The sequence below is a fragment of the Sturnira hondurensis genome, unplaced genomic scaffold, assembly GCF_014824575.4.
Source record: "Sturnira hondurensis isolate 20B ecotype Veracruz unplaced genomic scaffold, ASM1482457v3 Scaffold0019006, whole genome shotgun sequence".
NCBI classification, from domain to species: Eukaryota; Metazoa; Chordata; class Mammalia; order Chiroptera; family Phyllostomidae; genus Sturnira; species Sturnira hondurensis.
This window is the reverse complement of record NW_028091637.1, coordinates 9,199,240-9,220,845: the sequence shown is the minus strand read 5'-3', so window position 1 is coordinate 9,220,845 and position 21,606 is coordinate 9,199,240. Positions and strand designations below refer to the sequence as shown.

Below are 21,606 nucleotides of genomic sequence, written 5' to 3'. Positions count from 1 at the left end.
TACAGCTAGTCTTTGGGATTTTTATTGTTGGGGGTTTCATGAGAGAACCCCAAAAGCCAGACTCAACTTGCATGTGGTTCAATGGGGGCAAACTGGTAGAAAGGGATTTGGATCCGATGATTGGGCACAAGAATGCTGGAATTTGGCTGCTCGCCTACCAGGAAGTCATGGTCACCCCTTGACCTCTCCCAGAATGCATTGGACAAACAGGTGTGTGGGAGATGGCTTGGGTACTTGGTAGAGGTTGAGGGTGAGAGGTTGTTCCATGCTTCTTCTCTGTTGTATCAAATTAAAAACAAGCAAATAAGGAGAGATGCAATAATGATAATAACTATTTATTAAATATGCACTACCTGCAAGGCCCTCAGCCAAGGGTTTAATGGAGATTTTCTGATTTACCAATGAGAACAACGTTGAGGTAACAGTATTATACTGATTTTACAAGGAAGTTAAGTCCTTTGCCAGAGGCCACATCAGGGAGTGGTGGAACCAGTATGAATTCTGGTCTATCTGACTCCTCTGGTCTTAACCCCAACACCGTGCAGCCTTCTAGTTTGCCAAACGGTAGGAAACTCAGAGAATATGGCCTCAAAATAAGAATCACAGGCCTAGCTGGCTAAGGACCTCTTCTGGCTGCCTGGAGGTAACATTGGAGCCCAATCATTAGGGGCCTTTCAAGCATTTTTTTTAAAACTTGGATTCTTCCCTAAGGGCAGTAGAGGTGCCATGCTAGATTTTAGTATGCAGTAATGGGCTCAAGTCTGCATTAGAGAAAAGTAGGCTGGAGGGTGGTTTTATGTCAGGAGATAGAAATACTTGTATTCTCTCGTTTTGATGAATCATTTCAACATTATTCTGAAGATCAGGTTCAGAGAAGATAAGTAACTTGCCCAAGGTCACACCGTCCCCAAGAAACAGAGTCAGGATTTAAGGCTCTACTTAATGCAGTGGAGGGAGGATACCGCATCCTCTGAAACAAAGGATGGCTGAAAGTGGAAAGAGTGAGAGTGACTAGGGGGAGGAAGGCTGTGGTAACAAAGACATATACAACCATAATGGCTTAAGTAAATAGAAGTTTACTTATCTCCCAAGAAACAGTCCAGAATGAGCTATTTCATGCTGGTAAGGTGGCTCGGCTCTATGGAGACATTCCAAGACTGGTGCCTTCCCTCTTCTTACTCCGTCATCTTTCTTGTTCACATGGCTGATCCTGGCTCACTTCCACATTGGTGGTCTAGCCTGGAACAAGGAATAAAGAGTGTGCAGGTCAGTCTTTTAGGAGAAGACCCAGTTGTTGCTTGCTTCAGATTTGCTCACATCCTATTGGTCTGAAGGAAGTCACAGAACCTGCTTAGCTACAAGAGAGGCTGGGAAATGTAGTTTCTTCTTGGGTGACTCTGTGCCTTGCTAAATAAAACTCAGGAGCTCTACTTTTGAGAGGAAACAGAGAACAGATTCCCTGTGACCTTTCTAAGCCTTTTGTTAGAATCACTGCTAGGGAAGTTATGTGGCAAAACAACAAAGGCTTGACCACATAACAGACACTTACACAAAACAGCTAATGAAAACAATATTCTGGCACAATTTTTAAAATGTATCCTGTGGCAAATCGTGTTTCTAGTAGACTTAGGGAAGACATTCAGTGTCCATGTATCTGTATCATTCCTCGGTGGCTCTCCTGGTATTTTAGGGTTTTTTGAAGAGGGTGTCAGCGTCAGGGTAGCTCTCTCCTGCAGCCAGGGCCTTTTGCATATCAACAGTTGGTCATACCATTCTGCCAGTTCTCAGAAGAGTGGGGAACAGGGGTTCATGCTACAATGAGATGAGAAATGCTGGCTGATGGGGGTAGTCATGGCTGGAGAGAATGTGCCCTGGGCAACTATTCCCCGGCCTTAGCCATCGATTTCCATGAGGGAATTTGGCTACGGTTTCTAGGAATTCAAAATTCTCAATAAAATACAGAAATCCAGGTTTTTTAGCATGGAATCTAATTTTTGAATGTTGGCTCCAATATCTCAGTACCACTCTGTGTTGTGGGCTAAAAAGAATGTCCCTGCGAGTTGGGAAGAGGCTCCAGTCTCTGACCTGGCCCACAACCCAGGCTCGTGCCCTGACTGGGAATCGAACCAATGACCCTTTGGTTTGCAGGCTGGTGCTCAATTCACTGATCCACACCAGCCAGGGCTAGTTTTCTTATTTTAAAAATGAGAATGATAAAAACCTAGTTCACAAAATAGTTGTGAGGACTCAATGAGGTTATATATATACATACATATATATATATATATATGTATATATATAAACCCTTAGTGTAAATTGCCAGGCATATAGTAAATATTTCATAAACATTACTTGTAATTAACTATTATGTCTTGTCCAGGTGGAAGTACATAAAGTAGTTTTTTTATTGTTTTGATTTTTGATAAAACTTATCTTTTCAGGAAAATGACCTTACTTAGTCAACCACATGGGGTGTTTCCCCCCCCCCCCTGCCGTGGGAGAGTTGTTACAATGCAGTAGATGAAATCTTAGGAAATGTTGCTTAAATTACCCTTTGTGTAACTCCCTACAGTAAAAGGACAGTGTCAGGTATAAAGTGTTCTAGAACAACAAAGTGACCTTTAAAGAGAAACAATTTATTCATAAGGTAAATTACCAAAGAAAGGAGGGAAAAGGTCTTCTCGTACATTGCTAGTGTCGCATCTCTGGGCTGGTGCGTTGTTTGCATCACTTGTGTGCTGTGCACGAAGAGTTTTTATGTCAGAACTAATGGATCCTGTGAAAAAGGAATATTGAAATGTACTACAGTGAAAGATACATGATCTGTTCTACCGAAAGCCCTATGGGCAAACACAGTGGACGCAAAATGAAAATGGTGAGTGCGTACGTGCAGAAGTGTCAACGGGCACTTAAAGTCCTTTTTAAAAAATAGACAAATATCCACAGTGTGGTTAAACCGATCGATCCTTCTTATTTTTATCACTGTTATCATCGTTAGTAACAATAATAATAGTAATTACTGATGTTCATTGGGCTTCTCCTTGGGACCATCCGTTGGGTAAACTGCATTACGCGCTTTAGCTCACTGAATTCTCTCGATAGCTCTGTGTTAGGGGCTATTCTTACAGGTTTCCCCCATTATCCATAAGGAGAGCATTCCTATGAAACCTTTCATAAGCTAACATGGTGTACAGTGAAGGAACAATGACCCGAGGATCCATCTTGGAACGGATGCACGAAACAACTCGAGACAAAGCACAGATGCTCACAGACATGGCTCAGAGCTCTGGCGGTTTGATGCTGGGACGCTGAGTGTATGTAGTTCCAAGAGCGGGAGCTTGGTGGGGCCACTTGCTGCCCGAGATTCGCACACACGTTGCTGCTTTAACAGCGTGCTGCAAATCAGACACTGCACACTATTTTCACCTCTTTTCGTAAAAGTGAAAATCCTTTTCAGATTTCTTCCCGTTATCGAAAGCAGGTACTAATGTAGGACTCCCGTAAACGTGAAGCGGCGTAAAGTGAACTTTTGAAAAGAGAAGGGGTGCCTATATTCTCATTTTTCAGATGAGGAAATTGATGCTAAATTGAGGAAATTAGGAATGATAACTAACTTGCCCAGTATCACTAGTTTTTTTCCCTTCAACACACAGCTTTTACTGCATCTTTAAAATTACACGAGTAAATGTGAAGAATATTGTAAACAGGTGTGAGGAATCATTCGGCATCTTGCTGTTTCTATAAGCTGGACAACTTAGATCTTTTTCATCAGCCTACTGGGCTGGTCTTTTTTCAGAAACATAAATGCCCTCCAAAATTTTTCTGATATCCTTGTGTTTAACTGCTGCAGCTTGCTGAATCAAAGCAGCTGAATTTGATACAAGTTCAATGCCATTTCCTTCCAGAGTCAACTCATCTTTCTGGGCCTGAGATACTGAGCAAGCAACACCTGACCTCACCTGCACCTTGAGGATGCATTTTTTACCCAAGAAATTTCTGATTTCAACAAGAGAACCATTCTCCTGAGTAACGACATTGACGGGGCAGGGAGAGTACACAGACCTCATCCTGTAACGGAAGCCCGGAGTAACACCCTTGGTTGTGCTCTGTGTCTGACTGCAGATCGTGTGAACGGCGTCCAGTTCCTTTCTGTTCTTCCCCTCCCTTTGTCAACCCAGAGCCTCCTCTTTTTCTTTCCAAGGAGACTGAGTTCTGCGTCGATGTGACTGAAGTCCCTCTGTAGGGTGCCTTGGGGGCTCTTTGCAATAACTGTGTGCTCCTTCAGAGTGACGTGGGCATTTTCTGGGACATCAGTCTGATTGCTGAGAATGTCTTCATCCTGGCAGTGGAAGTGGCAAAGAAAGCCCAGTTTTACCAGTTTTCAAGTGGCCTGGCTTGGCTGGAACCTAGCCCTGCACGGCTCCAATGTCCATGACTGTATGAGGAAATGGAAATATTGATGAGTGACATGGAAAAAGAGAAACACTTAATTTTTGAGCCTTAAGCCTTCTTTAAGAGCATCTGTCTGAATGGAGTGCCTCGTTGTGGGGCTTTCCACAGATGAAGACATTGGGCGGAGGGAAGAAGGAGCAGGTTTGCGGGGGCAGGCAAACTAGTGTGGAAGACTTTGAGGACCAACTTTGAATGCTTTGCAGTTTTGGCAAGCCGTGTTGACAGCTCATGCTCCATCTTTGATGCCCAGAGGTATTTGTTCTGAGAAAGGCTTTTAGTATCTACCTTGGCCATCACCATTCTGGAACTCCTGGGCAGTGTTGCTTTCGAACACCCCGTTCCATTGTCCTCCTAAGCATACTCACACTTGTCAGACTATGTCTGGGAGTCACGGTCTTGCAATCCTGGGCACGGTTTCCAGAACCCCTCAGTTCCACTTCCCTGACTCCAGCTGGCAAGGCGGCTCCTCTCTCTGAGCATCGCCAGCCTCTGTTCGAAGACAAGGGCAGCTCTGACAATGTCCCCCTGTCCTGTGTGGGGAGGGGATGTTGTTTAGGATTCTGTGTTGTTGGTTACTTTATTGGCAGTGTCATCATACTTTCACTCATGCCCATGAAAGAGTCTAAACCCCTTTCATGATAATGGTTTAACAGATATCCTTACTTTGATCACCTTTAAACATCCTGTGTGGTTTGGATGAATTTATCTGTGATTACAGAATGCTGTCCTTGACTCTGTTCAGGGGAATTTTTGACAAAGCAATTACTTCAATTATGAAGTTGTTGACCTTGAATTAAATATGATACAAACTAGATATATACTCCTAGAAATAACAGACAGCAACATTTTTCTGTATGATAGACTAGGGAGAACACCTAAAGATTTTTTGTCATAGCAAAAGCAAAATATTGTTTTCATTTTTGTCATGTGGGGTTTGGAGCCCATTGGCCACATCTGCTAGGTATTGCTATGAAAAGAGGAGTGGACATTGGGACACCTGGACTTTAGTTTTGGCTTTGGCTTTGTATCATCCAGAATCCTTGGGTTTTATGTTGCAGAAAGGGCAACTTAAAATCACTTAAACATAAGGGAGTTTATTGCTTATGTAACCTCCTCGATGTTCAGGGGTAGATCTGGCCTTTGTTATCTTAGAGCTATAAATTACATCATCCAGACAGTGTCTTTTCATCTCTCAACTCTTCCTTCTGCTTGTCTCCTTTGTTCTCAGACTCCAAATGACAGCTTAAATCAGCTCCAGCCTCATCTCCTACCAGGCTCTAGACCAGTGTGGAAGGGAAATAATCTTTCCCAGTAGTGCTAAGTTCCACTCTGATTGGACAAACCTAGGTCCCATGTTATCCACGAACCAATCACAGTTGTGTTTCCATTGACCAGGTCTGGATGAAACCTCATCAAAACTGCACACAAGTAGGGAGGAGAGAGCCCCTGACAGAAGTTGGGGCTGATACCAGGAGAAGAAGGAATTTACACCAGGGGGTGTCAATGCCACTCACCACTTGTGTGACCCTGGGAACAGCTAAACCTCTGTGAGAAGTGGAATTGGTAATGCCTACTAAAAATGGATTAAAAATTACAGACTATGAATACTAGTGCTTCATAAACTATGCAGCACTGTGCAATTGCAGTGCTGTGCAATTTTGTATTATTATTTTTAGAAGCTTCTCTAGGATTTATATCTAGGAGTAAAACTGAGTTCTCCATAGACTATATACATCTTTGTTAACCTTCCCAGGTGGCGCCGAGTTGTTTTCTCCCATTCAGTGAATGAGTGTTCCTGGTGTTCTATGAACCCGTGGCATTAACTTTCTTTTTTTATATTTATTGACTATGTCATAGTCGATGATTATATTTGGAGATATATTTGTTCACATATTTGGCCATTTTACTATTGGGCTGTTTGTTTACTTTCTCAACCATTCACGGAGCTCTTTGCATTTTCAGGATTCTAATACTTTGGTGATCTGATTGCAGATACTTATTCCCAGTTTGTGGCTTGCCTTTTGACTTTCTTAATGGTGGAATCTGAGGAATATTTGCTCACAGTTTTAGTAGTCCAATTTACCAGTCGATCTCATCCTGTATGGTACTATTGTGCTTTAAGAAATCTTTCTTCCCCTTAACACTTTGGGTCATAAAGAATATTCTTTTCTACACATTTGAGTGTTTTGCCTTTCATATTTGAATTGTGAACCCGTTGGTAATTTATTCTCCATGTTGTAAGAGAGGTATTTCATTTTGAATTTTCTACCTGAATAAGCAACTGTCCTGGCACTATTTATTCAATGACCGTCTTTCACTACCGCTCTGAAGTGTCGCCTTTATTGTATTGTACATCAAGTGTCCTTGTAGGCATGTGTCTGTTTTAAGCAACTTGGTTTATTTCTTTGGCCGATTTGTCTATCTCTGCATCAATAACATTTTTTTTAAACATAGAATTTCAACACTACCCATGGGGTGTGACTAGAGCGTGACCTAGAAAATCAGTGTCGCATCCGTGAAGGCTCTTCCCGTGTTTCATCATGTATCAGTGATTTGCTGATCTGGTTTCAAAGCGTTTTATTAAAATCTATCTAATAGATATCATTACTAATCCCTGCTCTTGTCCACTCATCTTAACAACAGCCATTGTTGGTAGTTTTTTTTTTTTTTACTACGTATGGTATTTGAATGACATGAAATTGAGTTTCAAAATCTGTGATTGGGAAAAGGTTCTGTATGCCTTTTGCCTAGTGGAAACCTGGAGACCAAGAACTACCTTTGGCGAGGGGACCTGAAAAGATGGCAATTGCAAAGTGGAGGGTTCAGTGATCGATGGAGCTGGTCCAGCAGCGGAAGTGAAGGGGCCGTTCAGAAGCTGGGGTTTCAGGGCGTAAACAGACTCCAAAAAAGCCCAGACAGAAGAGGATCTTTATGGCTCTTTTATCCTATGACACACTAGAAACACTCAGTGAAATATAATGGGAATAAAATAAAGGCAGCTAGAAGCTAGGATAGGAAACAGATTAAAAATAAATAATTTTTTGTGAATATGGCTTTTTAGCCCACAAATGCTTTCTCTCTCCGTGAATAGGTTTAACTACCACTGTCTGTGCTATCTCAATAAGACTTTATATTAACAATAGAAACTAGCACTACTTTTTATCTCCACAGTTTAATTTTCTGGCTCTTTTCCAGTGGCAATGACCACTTTTGTTGTGCCTTGCCTGCAGCACTTCCGAAGAACAGGCTGGAGGGAGATTTCATGGAGAGGCGATTTTAAAAGGCTGCCTGCTTCGAAAAAGCTAACTCTATCAGGAAAAGAGTAGGAGAGTAAGATTCTAGGGCTACATGATTAAAAATAGAAACTGAGCGGTTTATCTCAGAGGCCACCTCTTTTCAGGCTATAGTGTCTAGCACGCTGTGTGTGTGAGTGGTGGTTATTGATTATAACGATAAGTTTCAATTGAAGAAAGTATAGGCAAGCAGCTGCCCGAAGATGAGTTGGACCAGAGCCACAGTGAACGGTGTCTGATAAATTAAAAACACTGGTGTTTGTTCAAATCACCATTTTATTTAACAGAAGCCAGCCAAGGGAACAGACAGCAAGGTTAAAGACTGCATGTGCAATTCAGATATCAGCTGCGCTCTTGGCCTTTGCCTTCTGCCTCTGAACACACTGACTCTTAACCAGCTTGGCTGCAGAAGCCAATCCTCTCCCATTTCCACAACCAGAACCTGCCCCTCCTCCCCCATAGGTATTACCAAGAAAAGAAGAATTGTACAAACATTTCATTTCAGAGAAGGTGAAGGATTGAGGTTTACATTTACATATGTCACAGCAAACTAGTTTAAAAGTCCCTTTAAATATTGTCTGATCTCCCCAAGTTTTGGGCCCACCCCAAAAGGAAGGGCCTTCTCTTGGGTTTCTTCCAGGTACCCCCAGACATGCTGGGCTCTTCTCTTTACACTGTGCCTTTATTTTTCTTTTCCTCAGTTTTAGAGCATCTCAGGTTCTGATTATCCTCTGCATAGCATGTGCACCACCATGCTTTATCATTTGGTCATGTCCTGGAGACTCTAATGTCCACTCTAAGGGGATTATTAATTTATTCAACAAGGTTTTTATTGGGTGCTTACCCGTGTATCAAGCACTGTTCTAAGAAACTGGGGACAAAGGATGACTCTAAGATTTTTGGCTTGAGTACCTGAAAGATTGGGTTTTCACTTTCTGAGATGGGGGAAGAATGTGTTGAGGGGGGCAGTGAGGCTGGAGAAGACCAGGAATCTTATTTTGGACACTGTAAATCTGAGATACCTGGTACATACTACAGGGGAGATGTTGACTGGACCCTTGGGTATAAGATGCAGCAGTTCAAAGCAGAGACCTAGATTGTAAATTTGGGAATTGTAAACATATAATAGTAAGTCCATGCTGGTGTGGCTCAGTTGGTTGGGCATTGTCCTCCAAAGCAAAAGGTCACTGGTTCAATTCCTGGTTGGGGCATATGCTTGGATTGTGGGTTGGTCAGAAAGAGACCCATCGATGTTTCTGTCTCACATCAGTGTTTCTCTCCCTTACTCCCTCCCTTCCCCTTTCTAAAACAAAAACAAAAACAAAAACAAAAACAAAAACTAAAACAAAAACAGTGAACAGCATGAGGGTTGTGGAGATCACCAAGGTGGCTGATGCAATCTGATGACATGAGATTCAAAAGTTAGGAGAATGTATCTTCTCAACAAATAAGATGCTCTTCCTGGACATCTATTACATGTTGCTTTGATATGGCAGCAGACACGTAAGACCCTCCATGATCTGACTGTGTGTTTCCTTTCTGACCAACCTCTACTCTTCTTGCCCTTGCTCACTCTGTTCCCAGCGCACTGCCTTCTTGCTGTTCCTTGCACAGGCCGCTGTCATACATGTTGTACATCAATGGCTTTGGCGCTTCCTTTTGCTCCTACCTGAAAGGCTTTTTTGGGTGATTAGTCCCCTCAGATCTCTCCATGTCACCTGGTATATTACTTATCTCTGGCTGAAAAAAATTACTCCAAAACTTAGTGGCTTAAAATAGCTGCAAACATTTATTGTCTCACCTTTTCTCTAAGCCAGAAGTTTGAAACAAGCTTAGCTGGGTGGTTTTAACTAAGGGTTCCACGTGGGGCTGGAGTCAGCTGGAGCTAAAGTCATCTGAGGCCTGGAGGGTCCACGTTCAAGGTGGTTCATTTGCAGTTATGACAGATCGGTGCTGTCGGTGGGTTGTCCGAATTCCTCTGCACATGGGCTCCTCTCAAGGCTGTTTGCGTGTCTTCATGCCATGGCGGCTGACTTGTGTCCAGGTGAGTGATCCACAAAAGCAGTGGAAGCTTCAGGGCCTTTTATGAGCCAGCCTCAGGAGTCAAATGCTTTAATCTCTGCTGCATTGTACAGCACAGACCCGGCCCCGGTATGTTGTAGGAGAAGACTACTCCCAGGGCCATCTTGAAAGCTGGCTATGGAATCTTATCAGAGATGCCTTTTCTGACTCTCCTATATGTTACTGTCTGAATGAATGTGTGTTTCCCCTATCAGGGCCTCCCAATTCATATGGTGAACCCCCAACCCTCCCACTGTGGCTGCATTTGGACTAAGAAAGGAACTAAGGTTAAGTGAGGTCATAAAGGTGGAGCCCTGATCCGAGAGGATTCGTGTCCTTATGAAAAGAGACACTGGGAAGTTCACACCACCGGAAGGCCATGTGAGGACACAGAGAAAAGGTGCCTGGCTGCAAGCCCAGAAGAGAGCTCTCACCAGACACCGAATTGGCTGGGATCTTGCTCTGGCGTTTTAGTCTCCATAACTGTGAGAAAATGAATAAATTTCCGTTGATTAAGCCACCCTGTCTATGGTATTTTATTATGACAGCCCGCGCAGACTAATAGACTTCATAAAAGAGCGTCACTTTGTTCCTCAGCCTTTCCCCCTCCTTTTATTCTGCTCTGTTTTTCTCCACAGTGCTTATCCCAACCTAACATTGTCTCCATTTATTTGTGTATCATTTGTTACTCCTTCTGACAGTGTAAACTCTCTGAGAGCAGGGAATGTATCCATTTGACACAGTATAGTATCAAAAAAAATGCGTGGCACATAAAAGGTGCTCAAAATTATTTGTCAAAATGATAAAGGAATGGAATGGAGATTTGTCCTTAATTTATTTTTCTTTGTCATCTGCTTGGTGGCTAGAATTGTTCTTACCTTAGTTAAACTTGATATTCATTATACCCAAGCACCAATTCTGAAATCAGACATGAAAAAGAAATATTTAAAAAATCTCACTCTAGTGCTTGTATTATTCATGGTAATGAGTTATTTGAAATTTAACACAGTGAAATACAAGCCCATCTGAAGTGATTTAGGTGGCCCTTGGCAAAGCAATAAACTGCTGGAAACCTGGAATTCTTGGGATTATTTTTCTTGCCTCATGGTGAGAATTCTGTAGCTTTGTATAGAACGGGAAAGAATATATACTGACAAATCCTAATGAAATACTGTGTGTGTTTTTGTGTGCATGTAATCACAAGAGAGTGAGACTGAAAGGAAATACAAAGCACATTTTTTTGTGTATTCCAATTTCCCCACCACCCTTATGTTCTACTTACTTCTGTAATTAGAAATTAAAAAGTTATGAAAGAGGAAATAAAATGAGAGAAGAATAATTTTAAAGTAAGATAGACTTACATCTGTGCTCTGCGTCTTACTGATGGGTTTAGTTATCCAATTTCTCTAAATCTTAGTTTCCTTCTACGGAGGTAGGAGACAATAATATGGAACTCCAGCCTTGATGGAAGCAGAAAAATGTCATAGTGTTGGAGTGTGTTGGCTCATTCTTACAGCTTTCAGTAAAGTCCTGAAGGAATGGGACAAAGTGTAGCCCATGCTGGCTCTTATAAGAAGAAACAGAATGTCATCTTGCCACGCAAAGTTCTTTCTGTTTGCAAAGCCAAGGGCAGCCAGATTGGTCGACCAAGGACATCACTTTATTGCCAAGGACAGGATGCCCTGCCAGTCTTCTCTGGCTGGATCCAGCATATGCTAAGGACTGGTTGTTCTTCCTTTGCTTTTATCCAAACAGGCATTTATCCTGGTTACTTTATTTCCTTTCTAGCATTGTTCTATGGGGTATGGTGTGTTGGAAATATTTGAATTTATCATGGCTGGATTCTGAGAAGTTATGCGCGGACCTGACTTGGAGGAAGGCACATTTCCCAGATGTAGTAATAGGGTAAGACTTCTGGTTGTCTCTCTCACAAAACCCCTTGGCCCATGAAAAATGCTGCTGCTGTTGTTATCATTATTATAACTGTCACTATTTTCTCTCCCTCTGCAGTGCACAGATACCCTCATTAATCTCACTTCACCAGGACTTGCTTAATATGTGTGGGCCTGAGATTCCATAGAAGCGTGGCCATGCTTTCGGCTGAGATTTCTTAAAAGCTAAACAACAGGAAATCGGCACACGTTCAGTCCACAGGGTGCTGAGAGAATCTAAGTCCGCAGGGATAAATTAGTCATAATTCGGATGCTGATGGACTCAGACAGTTCTAATCCAACGGTGGGGGGGGGGGGGGGGGGGGGGNGGGGGGGGGGGGGAGGCGGCGTGCGCACGGGGAACTCAGAAAGGCAGATCAGTAAGCAGGAAAACCCAGTGAACAAAACTGCCTTACCGTGGTTGGCCTCCCCACCTTTGGTCTCGTCCCGGCCTCCCGAGGTCGGTCAGTACTGCAGTTCTCTCCTGCCCCCTGTGGCACTCCCAGCTCTCGCTCCTTCCCTGTATCTGCCTGGAAACGACCTTTATATCTCTTTTTTCCATCTTGAGTCTTTTTCCGCACATTCCCCTCTCTCACTTTTGAGTGAGCTTGACAGACTTCTCATAGCATTTAAAATCTATTAATCCTGTCAAGAGAATAGGAAAGAAGTGTTGTTTCAGACCTAATTGCCTGCTACAATCTGAATGTTTGGGTTTGCCACTCCCCCCTTCCCCCACAATTCACCCGTTGCAATCCTAACCCCCAAAGATGGGAGTATTAGGAGGTGGGGCCTTTTGAAGGTACTTAGGTCATGAAGACGAAGCCCACGTGGATGGGATTACTGTCCTTCTCAAGAAGGCTCTGGGGTGATTCCTAGCCCCTTCCCCTGTGTGAGGACATGGTGAGAAGGCATGAACCAGGTCATGAACCTGGAAGAGCACCATCACCACAGGATGCCACCATGCTGACACCTTGATCCTGGACTTCCCAGCCTTCAGAATTGTAAGAAATGAATTTCTGTTGTTTTCAATTTACCCAGTCTGTGGTGTTTTGTTATAGCAGCCTAAACGAGCTAAGACACGTAACCTTTACAAATACCATCCAGTTGAATCGTCTTGGACTTGGGGAGAAGATGCCCAAACCCCTTTCCTCAGAACACCACATTCAAATATTTGCTACTCATCTAAGATCAGCTGAAAGTAAGTTTCTGTCTTGCATTGGTAGATACATAGCCATCTGCTTAAAAATTATAAAGTTATTATATATATATATATGGCATATATACTATGTATATTATATGGTATATTTGGCCCACATAATGCTCTTGAAAGATTTGTGTTAGTTACTTACTTTAAATAGGTGAAGAAGTTTTACATATTATTTTGGCTCTCTGAATTTTTGGTATTGCTGGGCCCACTTCCCTGCAGGCCAACAGCTGCTGCAGCTGAGTCGTGGTTTCTCTCTGTTCGAGGGTGATGGGAGCCCTTTGTTCCAGCATGACCCCCACCTGGGCAACTCTGTGCATTGGTGGTGCCTACCTGGCCCCTACAGGCTTCTCATTGTCTGACCTCATCATTACAGAAAGGGACCCGCAGTTTTTCTGTGGACCCTGTCACCTTCTCCCTGAAGCAGCCTTTAGAACTGTGCTCAGAAATTGGTGAGAAGTGCATTAACTATGATGAAAGAGTAAAATCATTTCATTGAGAGGGTTCACTCATTTCTTTGTTCTCATTCATTCCTATTAACCTTACTCTCTGCCATTGCCTATTGCTTTACATCTTTAAATAGACACCGTAAAAAATGCAAACAGAGCTAAATGGTATATGTAAAAAGTAGTGTCTCTCATTCAAATCTCCTCATCCTCCCTCCCAGAAGCTACCTCTCTCACTAGTGTTTCATGTATTCCTCCCCAACAAAGTGTACACATCTATGTAAGTTAATATGTATCCACCCTCCATATTGTGCCAACTGGTAGCAAAGTGCAGACTGTTCGGCCTATTCCGTTTTTCACTTTGTGATGTACCTGGCAAATGATTCCGCATCGGTATATATTTGCCTGGTGCTTTCTAAAGCCTGCATAGCATTTCATTTTATTTATGCACTGTGTTGAATAAATTCTGAGAAATGGAATGTCTCGGTCACAAGATATAAGTAAGAGTGTGCTGGAGTCCACCGGCGTAGGCCCATGAGGAGCAGACCAAGTGCATCTCTTCTCAACTCCACGATCAACGGCATCAGGTTGGTAACTTGAAATTGGCCATAGTGAGAGTACTTCCGTCATGGAAATCTGCAAACACTACAAACTGGGACTTCCTCCTCATCTCCCGTAGAGCTGGTTACTGAACACAGCAATACTCTGAGTTAATTCTGACACTAGCTGCAATTAGTGAAGACCCCACAGGTGAAGGGCACAGTTCCCAATAAGACTGACCTCACTTCGAATGCCATACATGCTTTTGACTAACCAAAGGGGTCAGGGTCCCCATGACCCTTTCAGGTTCGATAATTCACCAAAATTACTTAGAATTCAGGAAAGCGCTACACTTATCATTATAGTTTTATCATGAAAAATGCAAATCAGATGAGGTCTGGCAGGGTCCTGACTGTGGAGTTTTTGTGTCCCCTCCCTGTGACTTCAAGACACGTCACCATTCTGGCACACCAGTGCTTTCACCAACCAGGAAGCTCCAGAGTTTTTACTGGGGTTTCATCCTGTAGCCATGGTTGATTGAATCATTGGCCATGTGATTGAATCATTCTCCAACCCTATACCTTCCCCAGAGGTCAGAAGGTTGGGCTGGTAGCAGGTGGCCAAAGCCCCAACCCTCTCACATGGCTGGTCTTTCTGGCTTGGCCAGGCCCCATCCTGAAACTTTCTAGGAGACCAGCATGTGTCACTTCACTAACAAACTCAGGTGCGATCCCAGGAGCCCACCTCGAAAGACAACTGACTTCTATCATTTGGAAAATTCCAAGGGTTAGAGGCTCTGTCCCAAAATCCTGGGACAAAGTCCATTCAAATTCTTTATTATACAATAAACACTTCATAGTAGATTGCTGGGTATAAGCCCTGAAAGTGTTGAGTGACATTTCCGATGGCCCTCCGAAGAGGTTATACCAAGTGTGCAATCCCACCAGTACTGCCTAAGCATGTTTTTAGAGGGAAGTTCTGGCCACGGTGATTCACCACATCAGGTCACTAGAGAACGCCAGGATTTCTCTGAGACTGACTGAGAGGAACTCTAGGTTGTTCATATGTCTTAGAGAGGATATTCTTGCTGAGATCATCAGATTAAACCCCAAACTTGCAAACGTTCCTCATGGCTCTGTGTTCTCACTACTTAGGCTAATAGTTATTGGTGAAATTTGCCAGTTATTGATTGAATAAGAAGACTTCAAATGCCTCGTACTTGGTCTTTAAACCTTCTGTAATCACAATTTTTTATTAGAAAAATTTCCCTAAAGATTGTCTTGTAAGAAAATATTCCGTGTATGATAAAACCTTACACATTTGGGGGAAAGCCATTCTGAAACAGTTATAAGTAGGAATAAGAATGTTTTGAAAATATTGTGCACTTTGACTGTATTCTCACACGTGATGATGCTAATCTGTCCCAAAGCAAATCCTATTGGGTAATGCTTTAGTAGGCTAGCTAAGGAAAATATATAATCATTAAATAAAGGTGTCTTATAATCATTGAGGTTCAATGAATGTGTTATTCATATAAATTCTGAGTGACTGACACATACAAGCTCCTTTAATCCTCCCAATAACTATCTAAGAAAGGCAGTGACATTATTATTTGACAAAGGAGGCAACTGAGGCAGAGATGTTAAGCAACTCGGTCAAGGGTAAACAGCTGGTAAGTGACGGACCTAATACTCAAACCCAGAACTTCTGGCTTCGGAGATCATGTTTCCAGCAACACCACAATGCCTCTAAATTGATATGTGAAGAGAATAAAAATCACCATTGAGCAGTATTTTTTATTTCCCAAATAAGCACTTAAAAACTGAGATCAGAGGCTCAGGGAAGTTGGGGGTGGGGCTGCTCAGGTAAGAGGACCAGAACCGGTGGCCACAGCTGGTCTAACACCTTCCAGGGCCCAAGTCAGGGCCAGGGCACCCTACTCTCCTGAAGAACATCCTCTTCCATCTGATCGAATACTCCATGGGGACCACACAGAGGAGTGTGTCAACAGTGCCTCCTGCTACTGATGGGCCTTCTACCCACACTTACCTGTGGGTCTTCTGGCAAAAGGACACCCACCCTCATCTGGGGATTTTGTGACACTTACTGAAACAGCTAGGCTTAATATCTGGATTGTTCTATTATTAACTTGGTTGAGCTGGGAACTACATTTCCCAGAATCTCCTTCCTTCTGTGGTTATTGCTTGGAGTTGGCCAATGGAAGACCTTGCAAGAAAAGCGGGAGGCAGAGGAGGAGCACTGGCCGTCCCTTTCTGCAGGTCTTCTTCACAGGCAAATGCAGTAAGAGCCCTAATCAGAGAGGTGCCCTGTCAGCACTCTGGCTGGATCCCCTGGGTCCCCTTGGTCTTTTCTGTGTGCCTTCCCCCAGCTTTAGGGTAGTTTCGTTTCCAAAGGCTCACACCTGCAAATCTTTAGAGGCCTATTCTAGGCTATGAGCACTAAATTGCTGGGAGTTTATGGCCTCCTCGGGCCACCCTTAGAAAATAGTGGGTGCAATCGTTATGAAAGCTCTGAGGCTTCAGAGCTCCCTGCGGATCAGGCTAGAGTGGCCTCTGAGGCTTTACCCGTGGTCCCATCTCTACTTGGCTTCATCATGCCCTGCTTACCTCCACTGTTTTTGTGGGTCGCTGCTGGTAGCACTCTCATAATAAGTCCCTAATGCATGAAACCTGCTAGGGAAACCAACTAAGACCATGAGCATAGAAGAAGGAACGTTGGCTTTCAGTCTGATGTGAGATGTGTTGCAAATTCAAGCCACCCCTCTTTTCTGGGCAGGATCCTACTTGGATTCGTTTGATCCCAGTGAAATGAGATCCATAACACCCAGGATGCTGAAGGGAGATAAAGGGTTTCACTCGCTCTCCGTCCCCTGCTAATGAAAGTGAAAAGTTGGGTTTTTATCAGTCTGCATCTACTCAGGAAAACAGAAACTACTGTAGGTGTTCAAAGAAGGAGCTGGCTGTTAAGGCGTTAGATGAAGTAGAGGGGAAAAATTGGGAAGGTAAGATTTCCCAAAGATCAGTAAGTGCCGGAAGCGGTTACCACCTCCGGATCTGAGAGAACAAAGGGAAGAAAATGTTACTCTGAGTGCACAATGTGCTGTTGTCAGGGCCGCGTTGGCGGACTTGGCAGCAGCCCAGAAGCCTGCACTCCCCCACAGCCAACCGCAGCCACCCCTGCGTTCCTTCACTGTGGCGGCTGCCTCCGCAAGAGCACAACCAAATCGGCAGAGAAAAGGCTTCTTTCTTCCTCTCACCTCCCAGACTCCTGCGGGCGCCTTGCGTCATAGCATCTGACAGGAAGCCAGGTGGAAGGCAAGTCCGGGGAAGGTCCTCTGCGGCTGTGTGCGTTGGCAGGAGTAACCCGGCTACAGGAGGCAAGTGTAGGGCTGAAACCCAGCAGACACCATCTGGCATCTCACCCCCAAGTTTCTACCCTCTTCCTGATGGTAAAAATCATCCAAAGACTCCAAAAGCTTAAGAATTGGTATAAGAAGGTCTTAGTGGGATGGATGAAGGGTGGGAGGCTGAGGGTCAAGAGACAGGACAGTGAATGGGACAGCAAAAGGCAGTGCCTGGGGCCACTTCTTGGCATGGGACAGTTTAGTCCCCTTCATGGCCTCATGTAGGGCAGACATTCAGTGGCATGCTTTCTTTTATCTTCTAAACTCTATCCTCTAAACTCTGATAGAACCTTATGCACAACCCAATAGCAAGCAAAAATGCTTTCAAACACCAGTGAGTTTTGACAGGAGACTTGCAGACTCTCAGGAAGACTTGCAGACTTACCACACGGTAAGGTCTCCCACGTGGTCATAAAAAACAGCGCATCTCCTGGAATGGGCCCAGAGACCTTGACATTTGTTGTAAAGAGCCAGAGCCGTAGGCAGTTCATCCCATTTGCTGTTGAGAAACAGGAAAGCCAGTGTCCTGCTTCACAGGTTCCAGGCAAGGCCTGCTCCTTGGGTCTCCTGTAGGTCACTGTTCTGAGTGACCTATAGTAAGAAGGGTATTGCTCTATAGTAAGAAGGGTATTTAAAACCCTACTGTATTAATTTTCTATTGCTGCTATAACAAGTGATCACCACCTTAGTGGTTTAAAAATCACAGGAGTTATCCTGCGATTCTGGGTGGATACCACTGGTCTGTAACCAAGGTATCAGCAGGCTGGCATGTCTTCTGGAGGCTTTAAGGGGAGAAGCCATTTGTTTGCTTTCTCTAGATTCTAGAGGCTACCTATTCCTTGACTCATAGCCCCTTCTCCCTTCTTCAAAGCCAGTGGTGCGGCAATCTCTCTCTTCTCTGGCCTGTGCTTCCATCTTGTCCGGCCTACTCTCCCCCTTTCAAGATCTTTAACTTAATTACATCCACCAAATCCTTTTTATCTTGTAAGGTAACATAGTCATAGGTTTCGGGGGGCCATTATTCAACCTACCCCTCCCACTACCTGTAATATTTGGAAAATGGAGGGGAGGTGGAGAGCAATCCCTGAGTGTTGAGCTGGGTTATAATTCCGCATTAGTGAAAGAGGTGGCTTCCTCGTGGCTGTTGAAAATGAAAATTACTCGGCAAATAAATCAATCCTACTCCACCCAAATTTCCTTGACCCTTCACTATGTTAAGTAAACCACTTTAGGCCTCAGTTTCTTTTTACGGAATGAACACTTTCGGAACAGCTGTCACAGAGACCCCAGCTCTGGGACACAAGGATTTCACAGAGGGCAGAAAACAGACAGACTACGGGAGAAACCGAGTTGGTGTGAAAGAACGGTGGGCTAGAGATACACCTACTGATCAGTGTGAGCCTACAGCCAGGTGACTCTGGACATTTGGAGACCAGTGCTGCGCAGATGGGCTTGGGAAACCTCACCACTGATGTGCCGAGGGTGTGACTCGTTGCCCTGGAGTTTTAAACCACCAGCGCAGAGTTGTTCAGTGGTGGCATGCGTCCGACTCCCCCATAGAGCTTGTTAATCACACAAACGCTCTCCCAGACCCACTGCCCTCTGAGTTCTGAATGAAAACGTCTGGGGTAAGGCCCTGGGATTCACATGTTTAACGGATGTCGAAGATTATCCTCCTGAAAGTTTGGCTTAGAGCTCTTATTAGCGTTAAAAATCCAAGGACTGTTTTTGTGAAACAGAAATGTGTTGTGGGAACTCAGCCAAATGCCAACTGGCTAATTGCAATATGTATTACTGTTGGGTAGGCTAGATAGCAAACCAAGGCAGGGAGGAGGAGGGAGACGCGTCTCACCCACTAACTCAGCTGTCCTGAGCCCGGTCCGGTAACATTGCCAAGTGTTACAACATCACAGGAAACACATGCTAACACGGGAGGAGGGAAGCCCCTGAGAGTCTATGTACTGTTTCCACTATCGGGGAAAGAAAGCCTTGAAACTGTGCTTCCACCTCAAGGCCTAAAATTTGGGAGAGGGTCCACGGAGCCCAGAGGAAGAGGCCCATAAAACAGCTTTGGTTAATTGCCTACCTCTGGTCATTATCTGTTTTACAATGAAATCCTTAATGCTTACAGAAAGAGCCCAGGAATAACTTTGGGTAACTGCCCCAATTAACTGCCTCCTGTCACGTATCTGTCTTACAACAAGATGAACAAATGGGGCCCGGAGCAACTCGGGCTAACAGACCCCCACACATACCTATGTTTGGGTAGTCACACCCCCGGGGGAAGCTGATACCACCTCTACCTGTCAATCAGTATGGAACCTCTTCACTTCACCACGGCAGCTATGCCAGTCCTCAGAACAAAGGACTCTCTCTCTTGGCTCTCTGGTCACCCTGGCCTTTGGCCACCCTTACCCCGCTTTGCCCGTGCCTTTCACCCACTGCCCCACCCTAGCTAGGTTGTTGTCTCCTTGAGAATGGGTCTCCCATAAACCCTACGCATATGCACAAGTAGATATAATGTATATATATGTGTATACATACATGCCTGCAAAAAATACTCCAAGCTTTGTTTGCTCCAAGAAGGGCCCAAAAGGGGCTGCATCAGAGAGAAAATTCTGATGAGAAAAAATTTTCTCATCAGAGAGAAAGTTTTTCTCTTGCTTTCACATACCTGCATTTAATGCAAAAATCTATTCAGTTCTCTCTTTGGCCAGGACGGTGTGGATTGCCTTATTTTGTCTAAACTAAGATGTTATTGTCTTTAAGGTGGACCATTACTTTATGTACAACCATGACAGAAAAAAGCCAATTAAATTCTAAAAATTATAAGACATCTCCTCATTTCACAGATGTTAAAATTCCTGGGGAAGGGGCAAGTGCAATGTGGAAATGCGACTTTTTCAAGACTGCTGCTTCCCGTGAAAGAGGAGGCTTTTATATCTGGGGTCAGCTCAAGTTTCTTTCGAACTGTGTTTGCAGTTATTGTCTCCCTACTTGGCACCCACGCATGGAAGAGCAGAATCTAGTTCTGTGTTAGCACATACTTTGTATTACATTGATCTGTATCTTGCTAGTTAAAAAGCAAAGTTTTATAGAATAAAAGCCAGTGATTATAGCAACCAAATGGAGAATTAGGAATAAGGATATAAAGTTTTACGGGAAAATATAACAACAGGAAGTTAAAACACTGTCTCCTCTGTATCATGTAAGGGTTAACAGGTTCAGCAAGAAAAAGAAAAAGGGAAAATGCTGTCCTATTTTTGTGGAATTAGCCAGGAAAAGTGTCTACTGGCACTTTATCCTCTGAAGTATCCTTCTAGACTATGAAATTTTCACAGGCAGATTTCATCCTAACAGCTTACTAAATGACATTGGCAGACATGCTTTTTCCAGTGCAGCTCCAAGGTACCCAAGATTGTTTTTTGTCCCCCATGAAGAGAAAGCAAGGTAGTACTACGTTGATTTAAGAATCACATTCTCTCTGCTACGTGTCATATGGCAAAGGGTACGTGGTAACTGTAATTTGCTTTTCAAAACTAGGAGAGTGTGCATATGTGACTTCTATTCAGCCAAGACATGTACAGAGGCTGCTACTCTCCTAGACTTGAAAATCAAGCAACCGGATTTGGAAAGCAGATTTGCAACCAACATTATTTGATGGCGGTGATAAGATTTTTGTTTCCAGGGCAAGAGGTGATTTGATAAAGGGTTCTTTTTTTCCCTCTTCACAGGACACCTTGTGGCATTTTAATCCTCCTGTCTCCCCACACACTAAGCTTGAACATACACAGCTGGAACTATTGGGCTGGCTGAAGAGTTCGTTTATTTTTTTCCATATGATGGCTCTAGTAGTGCTTAGTGGTCTTTAACTTTATTTGAAACAATTTTGTTACATTATATTGTTTCAGCTGTCATATCAATGTGCATTAAAAAAGCTTATTGAAGCCCTGGCTGGTGTAGCTCAGTGGATTGAGATCAGGCCTGCAAACCACACGATCGTGGTTCGATTCCCAGTCAGGGCACATGCCTGGGTTGCAGGCCAGTTCCCAGCAGGNTACACAGCTGGAACTATTGGGCTGGCTGAAGAGTTCGTTTATTTTTTTCCATATGATGGCTCTAGTAGTGCTTAGTGGTCTTTAACTTTATTTGAAACAATTTTGTTACATTATATTGTTTCAGCTGTCATATCAATATGCATTAAAAAAAGCTTATTGAAGCCCTGGCTGGTGTAGCTCAGTGGATTGAGCTCAGG

The 21,606-nt window shown here is 43.7% G+C and overlaps 1 pseudogene; it reads right to left on the bottom strand.

The window, feature by feature from the left end:
* Positions 1-3,718: 3,718 nt before the first annotated feature.
* On the bottom strand, positions 3,719-16,012 carry LOC119004053 (60S ribosomal protein L9-like; annotated as a pseudogene).
* Positions 16,013-21,606: the final 5,594 nt, after the last annotated feature.